Source organism: Neophocaena asiaeorientalis, unplaced genomic scaffold (assembly GCF_003031525.2).
Source record: "Neophocaena asiaeorientalis asiaeorientalis breed wild unplaced genomic scaffold, Neophocaena_asiaeorientalis_V1.1 scaffold599, whole genome shotgun sequence".
NCBI classification, from domain to species: domain Eukaryota; kingdom Metazoa; phylum Chordata; class Mammalia; order Artiodactyla; family Phocoenidae; genus Neophocaena; species Neophocaena asiaeorientalis.
Window position 1 is genome coordinate 250853 of NW_020173499.1, and position 12871 is coordinate 263723.

The 12871-nt window shown below is 50.1% G+C and overlaps 1 long non-coding RNA gene across 1 annotated transcript; it reads left to right on the forward strand.

Moving 5' to 3' along the window:
- The first annotated feature begins 8908 nt into the window (after positions 1-8908).
- On the forward strand, positions 8909-11909 carry LOC112401366 (uncharacterized). Its single transcript, XR_003003571.1, has 3 exons — positions 8909-8990; positions 9415-9572; positions 11799-11909. It is a non-coding gene; the product is annotated as an uncharacterized LOC112401366 (long non-coding RNA).
- Positions 11910-12871: the final 962 nt, after the last annotated feature.

Genomic DNA, 12871 nt, shown 5'->3' on the forward strand with positions numbered 1-12871 from the left:
TGCCCCGGGTCTTAGTTGTGGCATGTGGGATCTTTAGCTTCGACACGTGGACTTCTTAGCTGTAGCATGCAAACTCTTAGTTGAGGTATGCGGGATCTAGTTCCCCGACCAGGGATTGAACCTGGGCCCCCTGCATTGGGAGCATGGAGTCTTACCCACTGGACCACCATGGAAGTCCCTAGGCTATATACTTTTGATAGGACTCCTTTTGTATTGCTGCTAAAGACTCTTTAAAAAAAAAAAAAAACTAGTAGACTTTAATTCGTCCTCAATAGTAATTTCAGTCATGTGACTTCCATGCATGTGAATATTGAGACTTATGGCCCACAGATAAACCTGAGATCTCCTGGCATGCAAGATGGTTTTAGGTCTGTGAGCAGATGGTGCTCTGGGCTAGTGGGTAAATTAGTGCAAGAATACACGAGCTGGGCTTCCCTGGTGGTGCAGTGGTTGGGAGTCTGCATGCCGATGCAGGGGACACAGGTTCATGCCCCGGTCTGGGAAGATCCCACATGCCGCGGAGCGGCTGGGCCCGTGAGCCATGGCCGCTGAGCCTGCGCGTCCGGAGCCTGTGCTCCGCAGCGGGAGAGGCCACAGCAGTGAGAGGCCCGCATACCGAAAAAAAAAAAAAAGAATACACAAGCTTTCTTTCTGCATTTAGTGACACACACTTAAAATGTCAGAGAGGTTACAGCCCTTAGTAAAGACCATTTCTTGCTTATATATGAATATCTTGAGCAAGAATGGGCCAATGTCAGCAACAACTGTTAACTCTATGTGTACATTGTGCAGCCATAGTACATACACATACAGAGAGAAAAATTCACATACCCTAAAATTCATCACTTCAAAGCATACACTTTAGTGATTTTTAGTATACTCACAAGGTGCTGCACCTATCACCAATATCTATAATAATTCCAGAATATTTTCATGGTCCCCAAACAGAACTTCATACCAATTAATACACACTCCCCACACCCACTCCTCCTCTAGCAGCCACCAATCTGTTTTCTGTCTCTATAGATTTGCCTCTTCTAGACATTTTGTGGGGTTTTTTGTTTTTTTAATTTGGTTGCTCCAGGTCTTAGTTGTGGCACGTGAGATCTTTAGTTGCAGCATGTGAACTCTTAGTTGCGGCATGTGGGATCTAGTTCCCTGACCAGGGATAGAGCCCAGGCCCCCTGCGTTGGGAGCACGGAGTCTTAGCCACTGACACCAGGGAAGTCCCAATACATGGTCTTTTCGTCTGTCTTTTTGCTTCCCCTTAGCATAATGTTTTCAAGATCCATGCTTGTTGTAGCATGTATCAGTACTTAATTTCTTTTTATGGCTAAAGAATATGCCATAGTATGGATATGCAACATTTTGTTTATCCATTCATCTGTTGATGGCCATTTGGGTTGTTACCACTTTCTGGCTATTATGAATAATGGTGCTATAAACATTCATGTACACATTTTTTGCATGAAACATATGTTTTCAGATCTCTTGGTTATATGCCTAAGAGTGGACTTGCTGGCTCATATGGTAACTATGTTTAATTGTTTGATGAACTGACAAAATGTTTCCAAAGCAGCTGCACCATTTTACATTCCCAGCAGCAGCACATGAAGATTCCAATTTCTCTACATCCTTGCCAACACTTAATGTCTGTCTTTTTGATTATAGCCATTCTAGTGGCTGTGAAGTGGTACCTTGTGGTTTTGATTTGTATTTGATGTTGAGTATCTTTTCATGTGCTTATTGGCCATTTGTATATCTTCTTGGGGGAGATGTCTTTTCAAATCCTTTACCCATTAAAAAGACTGGATTGTCTTTTTATTGTTGAATTGTAAGCTGTTTAGCATGCTAAGGTGAATCTAATTTAGATAAAGCCCTCACTGCTCCAGGAAGACCAGAGGGTTGCAGTTTGGCTTCATTTTTAATTCTTTTCAGGCACTTACTACATTTTCCAAAAGAACCTCTGTTCACAGACTGTGAACTAGGACTTATTGCCATCACTAGTAAAGATTATTAATCTACTTCTAAGAACCAGTGCAAAGGATTTGAAAACCCAAATGAACTCTTAGAAATCCTTGCTTCCATCCATGGCAGCAGCTCCCAGACCTCTGTTTGCTGTGCTCAAGTTAGTGACTGAAGCAGTCTACTCTGAAAAGAAAGTAGCCCCTTCTAATATGGTAAGTGACATCGTTTAGTTAAAACCACCAACAGGAGAAAGTGAAAAGAAGAAAGGTAAACTTTAAAGCGTGCACACACACTCAAATCACTGAGTCCTGGGGACCAAGGCCATCCTTAGGATATTGCTATCAGCTGTGAATTCACAGAATAGAGGAGCGACTCAGATGTTCACGTGGGGTCAGGTCTCCCACTTGCATTCATTCAACAATCACTGATAGTAGTTCTGAGACTGGTACTGCCAGGCATGGTCATTTCCTTCAGGAGTTCACAATCTGCTTTATGGGGCAGACACACAAGTAAATGAGTATATATTCTACAATATAATGTTAGGTGCAGCAGGGAACAATGAACTCTGCCTAGGGATAACAAGGATGTTTCACCGAGGAGGTGGCACTTGGCTCAAGGGTTGTATAACTCAGCGTCACAATGGGTCCTTCCCACGGACGTTTGCTAGTAGGAAAGGGAAGAAAAGTAGAAGCTTCAGCATATGCCGAACCCTCTATGGGGAGTGGCTATGGGACGGGAGCCTATGCTTCAGGGTCTCCAGCCAGGCCCACTTTGGCCTGACATCAGCTTAGTCTTTTGGTTCATGCTGGTGTTTAAAAAATAAAAAAAAACAGGTAGAATCCAGGTCAACTCTCTTTAGTGTAGGAATAGGAAAAAGCAACTGATCTGCAAATTTTCTTGTCTTTGATTTTATGTTTATTAAGGGAAATCTTGTTTTCATTTTCATAGCAAATGTATGACTTTGAACCAGGAACTTGTCTGCCTTGTATTTCTCCTGCGCTGCTTTATCCTGTTTCCTGAGTTGCTAGTTTTGAGCTTGTGTAAGCCTTGTTAGAGGGTCTCCAGACACATCAAAGGGCAGGGACTGCATCCCCTTAGCCCCAGAGCAGCTCTGGGAGGTCTCTCTTGCCCTCTTGCCTAGCGGTTGCTTCTTCCAAGGAAAGAGTACCTCTGAACACCCAAGTCTGCCCAGATTTTCCTCCAGTCTAACACTGGCATCCCAGTATTAAAAGGTGTCTTGGGGTTTCCCTGCTGGCGCAGTGGTTGGGAGTCCACCTGCCGATGCAGGGGACACGGGTTCGTGCCCCGGTCCGGGAGGGTCCCACGTGCCGCGGAGCTGCTGGGCCCGTGAGCCATGGCCGCTGAGCCTGCGTATCTGGAGCCTGTGCTCCGCAATCGGAGAGGCCGCAGCAGTGAGAGGCCCGTGTACCGCAAAAAAAAAAGTACTAAAAAGGTGTCTTGGCTCTATATCAGAAACTTCTTAGGTTCAGGCAGCAGCAACCAGCTCTTAAACTCAAAAAAGGGATGCATTGGAAGGAGGTCTGGTGGCCCACAGAACTGACCAAAAGGCGGGAGGACCAGCCTATGAAAATAGACAGGAACCAAAGGAGGCTGGATAGCAAGATCTGGAGACAGGTTAGGACCACCACTATACACACCCCCAACTCCTGATGGTTTCTCACCTGTCCCTACATCACTATGTCACTCACATGAGAGTCCCAGTCCCTGGCAGGAGCATCACATTGGTCAAGCCAGGTTGGAAGGCTTGCACTGTGGTAAGCTGGCTTTCAAGTGGGAGGAGGGGCTCTGTCTCCCCAAGACCTACACAATGTGCGTTCCCCCAGGAAGGAAGAGTTCAGATGCCCACCACGGCCCTGTCTGGGGGGAGCAGTAAGCAAAGCTTAGGAGAGGACCAAGACTCATTGGAGACCTCTGGTGTATAAACCAATCCTTAGAGATAAAATTGAGACTGGGATTTAGTCAAGATTATCTTCCCTACAAGAGAAGCTGAAGTGAGGAATTATAACTAACACCTTTTTTTTTTTTGATTTATTTTTGCCGTGTTGGGTCTTCGTTTCTGTGCGAGGGCTTTCTCTAGTTGTGGCAAGCGGGGGCCACTCTTCATCGCGGCGCGCGGGCCTCTCACCGTCGCGGCCTCTTGTTGCGGAGCACAGGCTCCAGATGCGCAGGCTCAGTAGTTGTGGCTCACGGGCCCAGTTGCTCCGCAGCATGTGGGATCCTCCCAGCCCGGGGCTCGAACCCGTGTCCCCTGCATTAGCAGGCAGAGTCTCAACCACCGTGCCACCAGGGAAGCCCCCTAACACCACTTATTGATGGTCTCCTGTGAGCCCACTGCTGAGTATATCTGATGAAATCTCATTTAATCTTTACCTGCCAAACATATACTAGTATCCATTTTACAGATGAGGAAATGAAGGTTCAGGAAGGTTGGGATATCTCCAGGGTCATACTGGCATTCACACTTAGGTCTGCCGGGCTGTGGACTCATGCTCGCTTTCTCACTGCTGGTTTTCTTATACCTGGGATACAGTGAACTGGAGAACAGCTCCCTGTCCTCCTTTTTTAAACTTCTCTAATGCTTCCCTTGAAGCACAAAAAGCTGTCAACTAGACTGTGTGTGTGTGTATGTGTGTTGTCACAGTCACTCCTGGCAGGGTCCCCAAAACTCATGAACCATGATGGATGACAGACATATGCACCCTCAGGTTTTAGAACAAAGTCTCTTCCATGTGAGTAACTGACCAGACACATCAGTTAAAATCAGCAAGATTTTCTCAGTGAATGTTAAGAACATGCATTGTCTGCTTCCATAGCCAATGACCAAAATCCATCCCACGTACATGTGGCATGCTGTGACCCAGTCCTGCACTAATGCTTCTGTGTGCAGCCTGAGGCCCAGAGTTCTAGAGTTAGAGTGGCCTCCCGTTGCAAATGCTGATCAGATGACTCCTTGGTGAGCAGAGACCTGGTGGATTTAGCTCAAACAGAAGGCAGTTTTAGGAGAGGAGCCTTTGGAGACCATCTTATCCCTTTTATAGTGCCTGAACACAGAAGGGGCAGTTTGGCCATTCCCAGGCTTGAGCCAACTGTTGCCCTCCCTGGGGATGCTATTGGGGGTCTTGTTCATAGTCTTGAGTTTCTTTCTATTCTTGGGGACCAAAATGAAGCATAAGAGACATTTTTCATCTGGGTCCTGGGAGGCCAGCAAAGCAAAGTGGAAAAGCTCACTTGGTTACCACTTATGTGTCTTGAGTCCACTGGAGTAGGTAGAAGAGGATAGAGGCCTGCATCCAGCTATCTCCTTGAATGTCTCTTGGCCAGGGATGTGTCGGTAACATCTGAATGAGGGAGGACCAGGAGGATGGAATGGTCCCAGGCCTGGAGCACAGGGCAAGGCTAGAGAAGAAAAGCTGAGTTCTTATGGCCAGATCAAACAGAGGCTGAGGAGTCACCCAGTGTCTGTAGGGAAAAGGTGATATATGTGTACTCAGTAGGAATGTGACTGCCCAGCATTCCTTCCCGGGAACTGCTGATCTCACAGGGAACTTTGGTTCAATCCCTGGGACATCCAGTCCCTACCCAGGCTCACCCAGAGGCCTTCCTGCCAGATGCCCCCATAGAAGAGGGGGTGCTCCATTCTCCCTGTACATTTTCTTGTGGCTGCCTTCCTATTTATAGGAACAAGTGTGGTGAATTCATTGCATAATTAAAAAGAAAACAAACTTGCTCTAAGGGAACACTTACAATTTAAGTAGATACTTGTGTAAAAACAATGATTCGTGCTTTGTTGGATCTCCAAAAATAGACAACATGATTCATTGAATGATTTCTGGCCTTTAGTGTATTTTAACCTATACATGACAGTCTCTGAATTATCAAGACAGCTATGTAGTTACTGTCTACAAGAAAGAAACATCTTTTGCCTCAACCACGTTATAAATTCACTGCTACCACAAACAAAGTCAAAAGACACAAACTTGGGAAAATGTTTGCCACATATTAAAAAAAAAGTTAATTGCCTTAATATATAAAGAGATCTTACAAGTCAATAAAAAAGACCAATAATTTGATAGAAAAATGGGCAAAGAAAGTTGACAGATGACAGAAGTTAATACAAATGGCTTTTAAATGTACAAAATGATATGCAATTTTATATATAAAAAAGAAATATAAATTAAAACATATTATTTTCACCTTTCATATTTCAGAGGTCAAAAGTCTGCTAATGTACTGTGTTAGTGAGGATGTAGGAAAATGGGCACTCTCATATATATTAATGGGAATACAAATTGGTACAAACTGGTTGTAAGAAATTTGAGATTAACCAAATTTGAAAATTTACATACCCTGTTACAGTTATCTATTACTGTTTAACAAACTACCCCAAAACTTAGTGGCTTCCCCGTTTACAATTATTTTGCTTGTGAAATTGAGGAAGGGCTAGGTTGGGTGGTGGTTCTCTGACCCGTATGTCAGCTGAACTCTCCCAGGCCTGGGAAAGTACTGAGATAGAGGGGCACAGGCATGTCTTTTTATGTAGTAGAAAAACATGATTAATATGTGCATGTGTCCATCTTCTCCATGGCCCCTGCTCCCCAACTACTGCCACCACTAAAGGAGACTCCAACTTGGCAGCAGTTTCGTCCCCTTCCTCCCCTCTAAGTTTCTTTGGGCTTTTGCAATAATGAAATGCCCTCCAGTCAAAGACCCTGAGGAACACCCCAATAGTTGAAAAAAAATGGAGTGTATTACTTGTTACAGTGAGGGGAACACACAGGATGGGGAACCATGGAGCATCTTGGTAAGAGGGCCTTAGAGAGGACTTACAGGACTTGGGCTCGTATTAGTGATTTTGGAGAGAATTAAAGAAGCAGGACTTTTCTCAGTGTTTGATGCTGTTGGGAAGCAAGAGTAATTCTATGATTGGGTATCTTAAATCTTATCTAGAAAAAGGAATAACTAAAGCAAAGTTAAAGCTGCAGTTGGCAAGGAAACAGCACTGGCGTTATTATCCAGGATAGAAAGACATTTGGTCATTTTTGGGACTTGGACAACGTTCATGGTTTGTCTGTGTTTGGATATGATTACAGAATGGTCTTATTTTTGTCTTGACCCATCATGGTTACAGATGGCCTTGTTGATGTCCTGTGAAATTGTTTATGTGCCACAGGAGAACTCCAAGGCCTTGGCTGTGAATGTCAGATCAACTTCTACAACACCAAGGCCTAGCTGATAGTCCCAGGCCAACATCCAGATGTCAGGGGCTGTTTCTCTTTCTCAGACGAGAAGAGGCAAGCAGAGAAGTGGGTGGGCAGGATTTCAGTTTTGGGGGAGTTCGGCAGAGAGTTTCTGCGGCGTGCGCAACAGAAATAAGGGGGCGGGAGGAGGAGCGGGTTAACAAGAATTGCTGTGGACACTGTGTCCACTTCATGGTTGTCAAGAAATATACTTTTTAAAAATATAAATTAAAATCTTGAACAATTTTGAATTGGCTTTTGGTTGCTGGATTGTGTTCCCTCTATTGTAATACTGCTCTGAGACCAACAATGCGGATTGGGATCTTAAAAGGGCAGGTGTTCAAAGCCAAGAAGTTCTGAGCCATTGTCTTAAGAGTCCAGAGCTCCAGTTCCAGCTGAAGCTGATGCCTGGGTCAGGATGGTGTTTGAAGAAGAACCAGAGCCAGGAGGGTGCCAATCAGAAGCCAGGCTCAGGTGCCTGCTGCCTCCATCCCCTAGAAGATCCAAGCATTCAGAGTTCCCCAGGCTCTTAGTGCCCCCAGAAAGTGGCAGCCTTGACCCCCGGTCTGGGTTTCTGGGTCCTGGTTATTACCACAACAAATCTTGTCAGCCAAGGATGCCAAGATAGGGGGATACGGTCCCTGCCCCCAGGCATGATGATTCTGTGGGAGAGTGAGGGCAACCACAGCAATAGCTGGGGCTCTGTGGCATGTGGGATCCTCCCGGACTGGGGCACGAACCCGTGTCCCCTGCATTGGCAGGCGGGCTCTCAACCACTGCGCCACCAGGGACGCCCAAGGGAAGGGAGCATTTCTTCGCAGAGCCAGTATCCATAGGATAAAGGTTTGGGAAGCAGGGGCAAGGAAGGCTGAGGACAGAGCAGTGAGGAATGCACAGTGGCAGATGAATTCAGAGCATTCTTTGGAGCCTGGAGATCCCCAAAGGTGAAAACCTCAAGAGCAGGACTCTATGGCTGGCGTAAACCCTATCGAGGCCACAGGGGATATGCATAGTTCAGCACCTAAAGGACCCACTGAGGGTAGCGGGAGTGAACACAGACGTCAGCAGAGCCTCCCCTCTCCTTCCCTTCCTCTCCCTCCCCTTTCAGGTGGCTGGCCGGAAGGGCCCAGACTATGTGGGGTAGTGGGAGAAATGAAAAGAAAACGGGCAAACATGGGAGAAGGAGAGCCCACACTGGGAATCAAAGAGCTGGAAGAGTTCTGGAAATGGGGTATCTGGAGGGACAGCTGGTCAAGGGATGGTGCACTAGCATCCGAACTGTGCTCAGAGGGACAAGGGCAGCGGCGGCTCTGCTTACTCGGCCAAACTTTCTGAAAGGAATGGGGTGCCCGTGTGGGCACCCGGCCTGGGCTTTCCCACATAACGGGTGGCCTGGACCCTCGGGGCTCGGGCCCGCGCGCTACCGGCGGTAGGAACGCGCTGGGCGGAGGCGGGCGGGCGAGCGCCTTGGTGGCCCTTCCCCTACTTTCCAGCTTCTTCAGCTGGAGCAAGAGGTCTGTGCCCGGCGGGGGAACGAGCGTCCAACCCCTGGACCCAGGTCTAGGCCAGCAAGCGGACACTACGAAGGGGCGGGCGGCTCCCGGGGCAGCGCCGCCGTTCCGCGCTCCCGCCCCCGGGAGCCGGACGTGGCGCCTCCCCCGCGACAGCCGGAGCCTGGAGGTGGGGTCGGGAGCCCGAGGCCGGGACTCTGATGTCACCGCGCGGCCGCGGGCGCCCAGCAGCGCGTCTCGGGCTGGAGCTCAGGTACTCGGTGAGGCCGCGGGGCCGGACGGCCGGGAGTGGGCGGCGGAAACGCCCTTCCCGGGGGCGGCAGAGCGAGCCCCACCGCTAGGAGCGGGTGGGGTAGCTGGGGCGCCGCGGAGCAGCCCGCGCGTCGTTGGGTCTGAAGGGGTTGGGCTCCGCGCGGAGTCTGGTCTGCGCGAGTCAAGGGCCTGCGCGCTTGGCCCCTTCGCAGAGGGGTGGGGGGCGCAGAGCCGGCAACAGCGGGAGCTGCTGGGGAGCGCGCCCGGGGGACCCGAGCACGCAGTGGGGTCTCACCCTGCAACCTCCGGCTCCCGCCTTTCGACCGCGCAGCCACTGGGGTATCCTGGCCTCTCTGGTCCACGATCGCGCGGTTCCCTCCGCGTGTTCTGAGCCCTCCTTCCCCGACGGTGAACCCAACCAACAGGAAAGGCCGAGAAATGCGCCAGCCAGGGGCCATCCGCTCTCCCAGCGTCCCCGAGGCCTCGCTCTCCAGCCGCACTGCGTGACTCTGTCGCCCCCTGTGGCCGCCAGGCCTGCGCCTCTTTCCTCCCTGGAGCGCCTCGACTCAGCTTGAAGCCCCAGGTATGTGGTACGATCTCGACCGCGGCTTCCTCTCCCCAAGTGCCGCCAGCATCCCGCGTTTCCTGACCGTGGCACAGAGCTAGAGTCTACGGAGACTCTACATGTGGGCGGGAGCGAGCTGAGAGCAGACGCTTCGCGACGTGAGCTGTGGTGCTGACAGGCCGGGAGAATGGGGTGCGGGAGGGAACTGGGAGAGCCACGGAACTTACCAAAATGCCTGCCCTTCTAGACCTGGTCTGGAGTGGTGGAATTCAAGACACGGCTCAGGACCTAGAAACTCAGTCCGGCAGGGAGACTGCCGTGCAGGCAGCGAGGCAGTCTCCCTGCCGGACCATCCAGGTGGGGTGGCCTGGACAACCTCTCCATAAGAGAGGTCAGACGTGAGGTGGCCTTTGGGAAAGATATGATTTAATTCCTGATCATTGTTGATCATTTGAGGTTGTCTGCCTTTCTGGTCACCTTACCTGGATCTGTTTCCGTTGCCTTTGTGTGATTTTACCCACTGGAAGCTGTCTTCATGGATTTCCCCAAGAACCTCTAATTAAAAACCTGGGTCTGCTTTCTTGCCTGGTCCAACCTCTCTCCTGAGGTCCAGACACACATCTCAACTTACCACCTGCTTGCCAGACTTGCCACAAACACTACAAAGCCCACAGGCCCCAGACTGAGCACTGGATCCCTTGGCTAGTCTCCGTCTCAGCTTCCTCATTCTTGGGACCGGCACCTCCACCTCCCCAGCCCCTAGCTCTGAACACGGAAGTCATCCTTGTCTCCTTTTCCTCTCTTGCTCTTTGATTCAGGTGATAAGTTTATCGCAAATGACCCCAATACCGCATGACCCCAATCTGGTGGTTTTCTAGCAGGGATTTCACACTGCTCCCCCTACTCTGACGAGGCTTGGCAAAAGGCTCTTTGAGTTCTAGCCTCTGGACTTACATTCAATGCAGGCACTGGCTCTGCAGCCCAGCCCACAGTTGACACTAATGCTGATGCTAGGGCTTCTGGGGTGTGGCTACTCCCAGCCACAAGGACTGGCTGAACTGCAAGAGGCTCCCTGCAGCCAGACAAGTGTGAAAGCTCTTTGCTCTTTGGGCTGAGGCCCCAAAACACACTAAAGGAGCTGGACCCTCCTGGCATAACAGGTTCTACAAAGGGCACAGTGTGAGCATCCTGCATGGGTATCAGGTGCTTGGGTTACCACTGCAAAAGCATCCTCGAGACAAGTTAAGGTCAATAAGAAAATGTACACACATTTTGGTTATCCATCTGAGCTGTTTTTATTTGGTGAACTCAGAATCCTTTATCAGTCAGTAACTCACAAATAAGATAGAATTGTCAAGGCCTTTTTTGAGGAAACATCTTTGTATTAGAACAGTTACCCATGCCTATAGATGCAGCGAAAGTCAAGAATGGGTGGCATGACCCAGGGTAAACAGTGCTCCCAAGCTGGGCTCAGAAGGATAGGAAGAGAGAGAGCTATTGTCTGGGTGGCTAGGGGGAGTTACCAAGAGGAGGTGACTGTCCTCCCAGGGGCTGCTACTCAGAGTAGCTTCTTGTCTTTCTGAAGTTCAGAGAGTATAAACTACTTTGCAGAAATGGTCCCCAAGCCTGAGTGAAGACCAACCTGCAGGGCTGGCCTTCATGGGCTCAGAGATGCCTCCAGGTGGGTGATGTCAAGATGTTCTGGTACCAGGTCAGCTGAGATCCCCTCCTGGGAATGTTGGAGGTACCGCTCCGCCCTTTTAGGAAACATCGTATCCTCCCTCCACTAACCTCCCTACCTGCCCTATCCAGCAATCTATAGCATCTGGGGTCTCAGGGAATGGGGTAGAGGGTGATCCTGAGCTCCAAAAAGTGTCTAGAGGCTCACATAAGTCTGTTTTTCAGTTTCCACCCAACTGTGGGCCACCCTCCTCTGCAATCCCAGCCAAGCAGCTCAGGAAAGGCAAGCCCGCCCCCCACCCCACCCCCAAAGTCCCTATAGCCCATAGGGAGCCTTCAGTTCCCAAGACTCAAAGCTGCTTTCACCCCTGACCCAGGCACACCTACCTAGCTCCTCCCCTTGCTCCCCCTCCTGCCACTGGGGAAGTATTGATTTCTGGCCATTCCTGTTCCAAGCTGTGCTTGCCTGCTCTTTTGGTTCCTAATAACCTGAGTAACCTGGTCAGTGTCCATGGGTGGCAACTGCCTCACCCATTCTGTCCCCTTTCTCAAAAAAACTAATAGGGAGAGAAAAGTGGGTAGAAGCAAAGAAGCCCTCAACCTTCTCCACCAAAGCCACCCCCATCTACTCCCTGAAAGGCTGCTTCTTTCCTTGTCATTCAACAAATACTTAACATCGACTACATGCCAGGCTCCGAGGGTGCAGAGATGAGTAAGTGCAGGGCCTGTCCTCAGGAAGCTCAGGGGTGGGAATGGGGAGAGGGAATCAAAGCAAGCCAACAATCACAATGCAGGGCGATGAGTGCTGTGATGCAGGAAGCTCAGGACACTGTAGGGATCCCAAAGGGTCAGGAGACCTCTAAGCTGTGCCCTATAGGAGGAGCAAGAGTGGCAGGACAAAGAGGGGGTGAGCCTGTCATTCCTAGACAAAAGGCAGAGAGTCTCCCAAGCAGGGGCCATATTATCCTGGAATCTGCCAGTATTTTGAAGGGATGGGAGCGATTGTTTCCCATAGTGGAGGCTGGCCTTTGTTGGAGGCTCAGGCCCCTGGGGGCTGGGGGTGAACTGGCTTTCAGCAGGGTTTGCTTCTAGGAAATTGATTCTGGCTGCAGTAAGCTTGGAGGCAGGCCCAGATTCCAGGCAGGGCTCGCTGCCTCTTACCAGCTGTGTGCCTCTGGGCAAATCATTCCCCCTTCAGAACTTCAGTGTCCTCATCTGTAAAATGCAGACAGCAGTTGTGCAGTTCAAGACAAATATTTATTCAAAGCACCTGGAATATAACTGGCCCAGAGGGAGGGAGGAAGGCTGTGAAGCTGCCCCTGCCATCTGACCTGGGTCTTTCCCCCTCCTTTCTGGGCTCCCCTGTGATCTCAGATCGTTCTTGACCATTGTTTATCAGGGAAAGATCACATGGAGAAGCTAACAAAGCAGCCGGGAAGCAGCCAGGGTGGGACAGGGTTGGGGAGGGCAGGAGCATGGGTACATTCTCAGAGCTCCAGGAGGTGCCAGGGTAGAAGCCAGGGCTGCGGGCCAGAAGAGCCCCAGCGGGGGATGCGCTAGTCGCTAGTTCCTTCCCCTAAGCTAAGGCCCTCAATCTCCAGAGCTGTTCCCCTGGTCCTACTGCCCTTGCCCTTCCA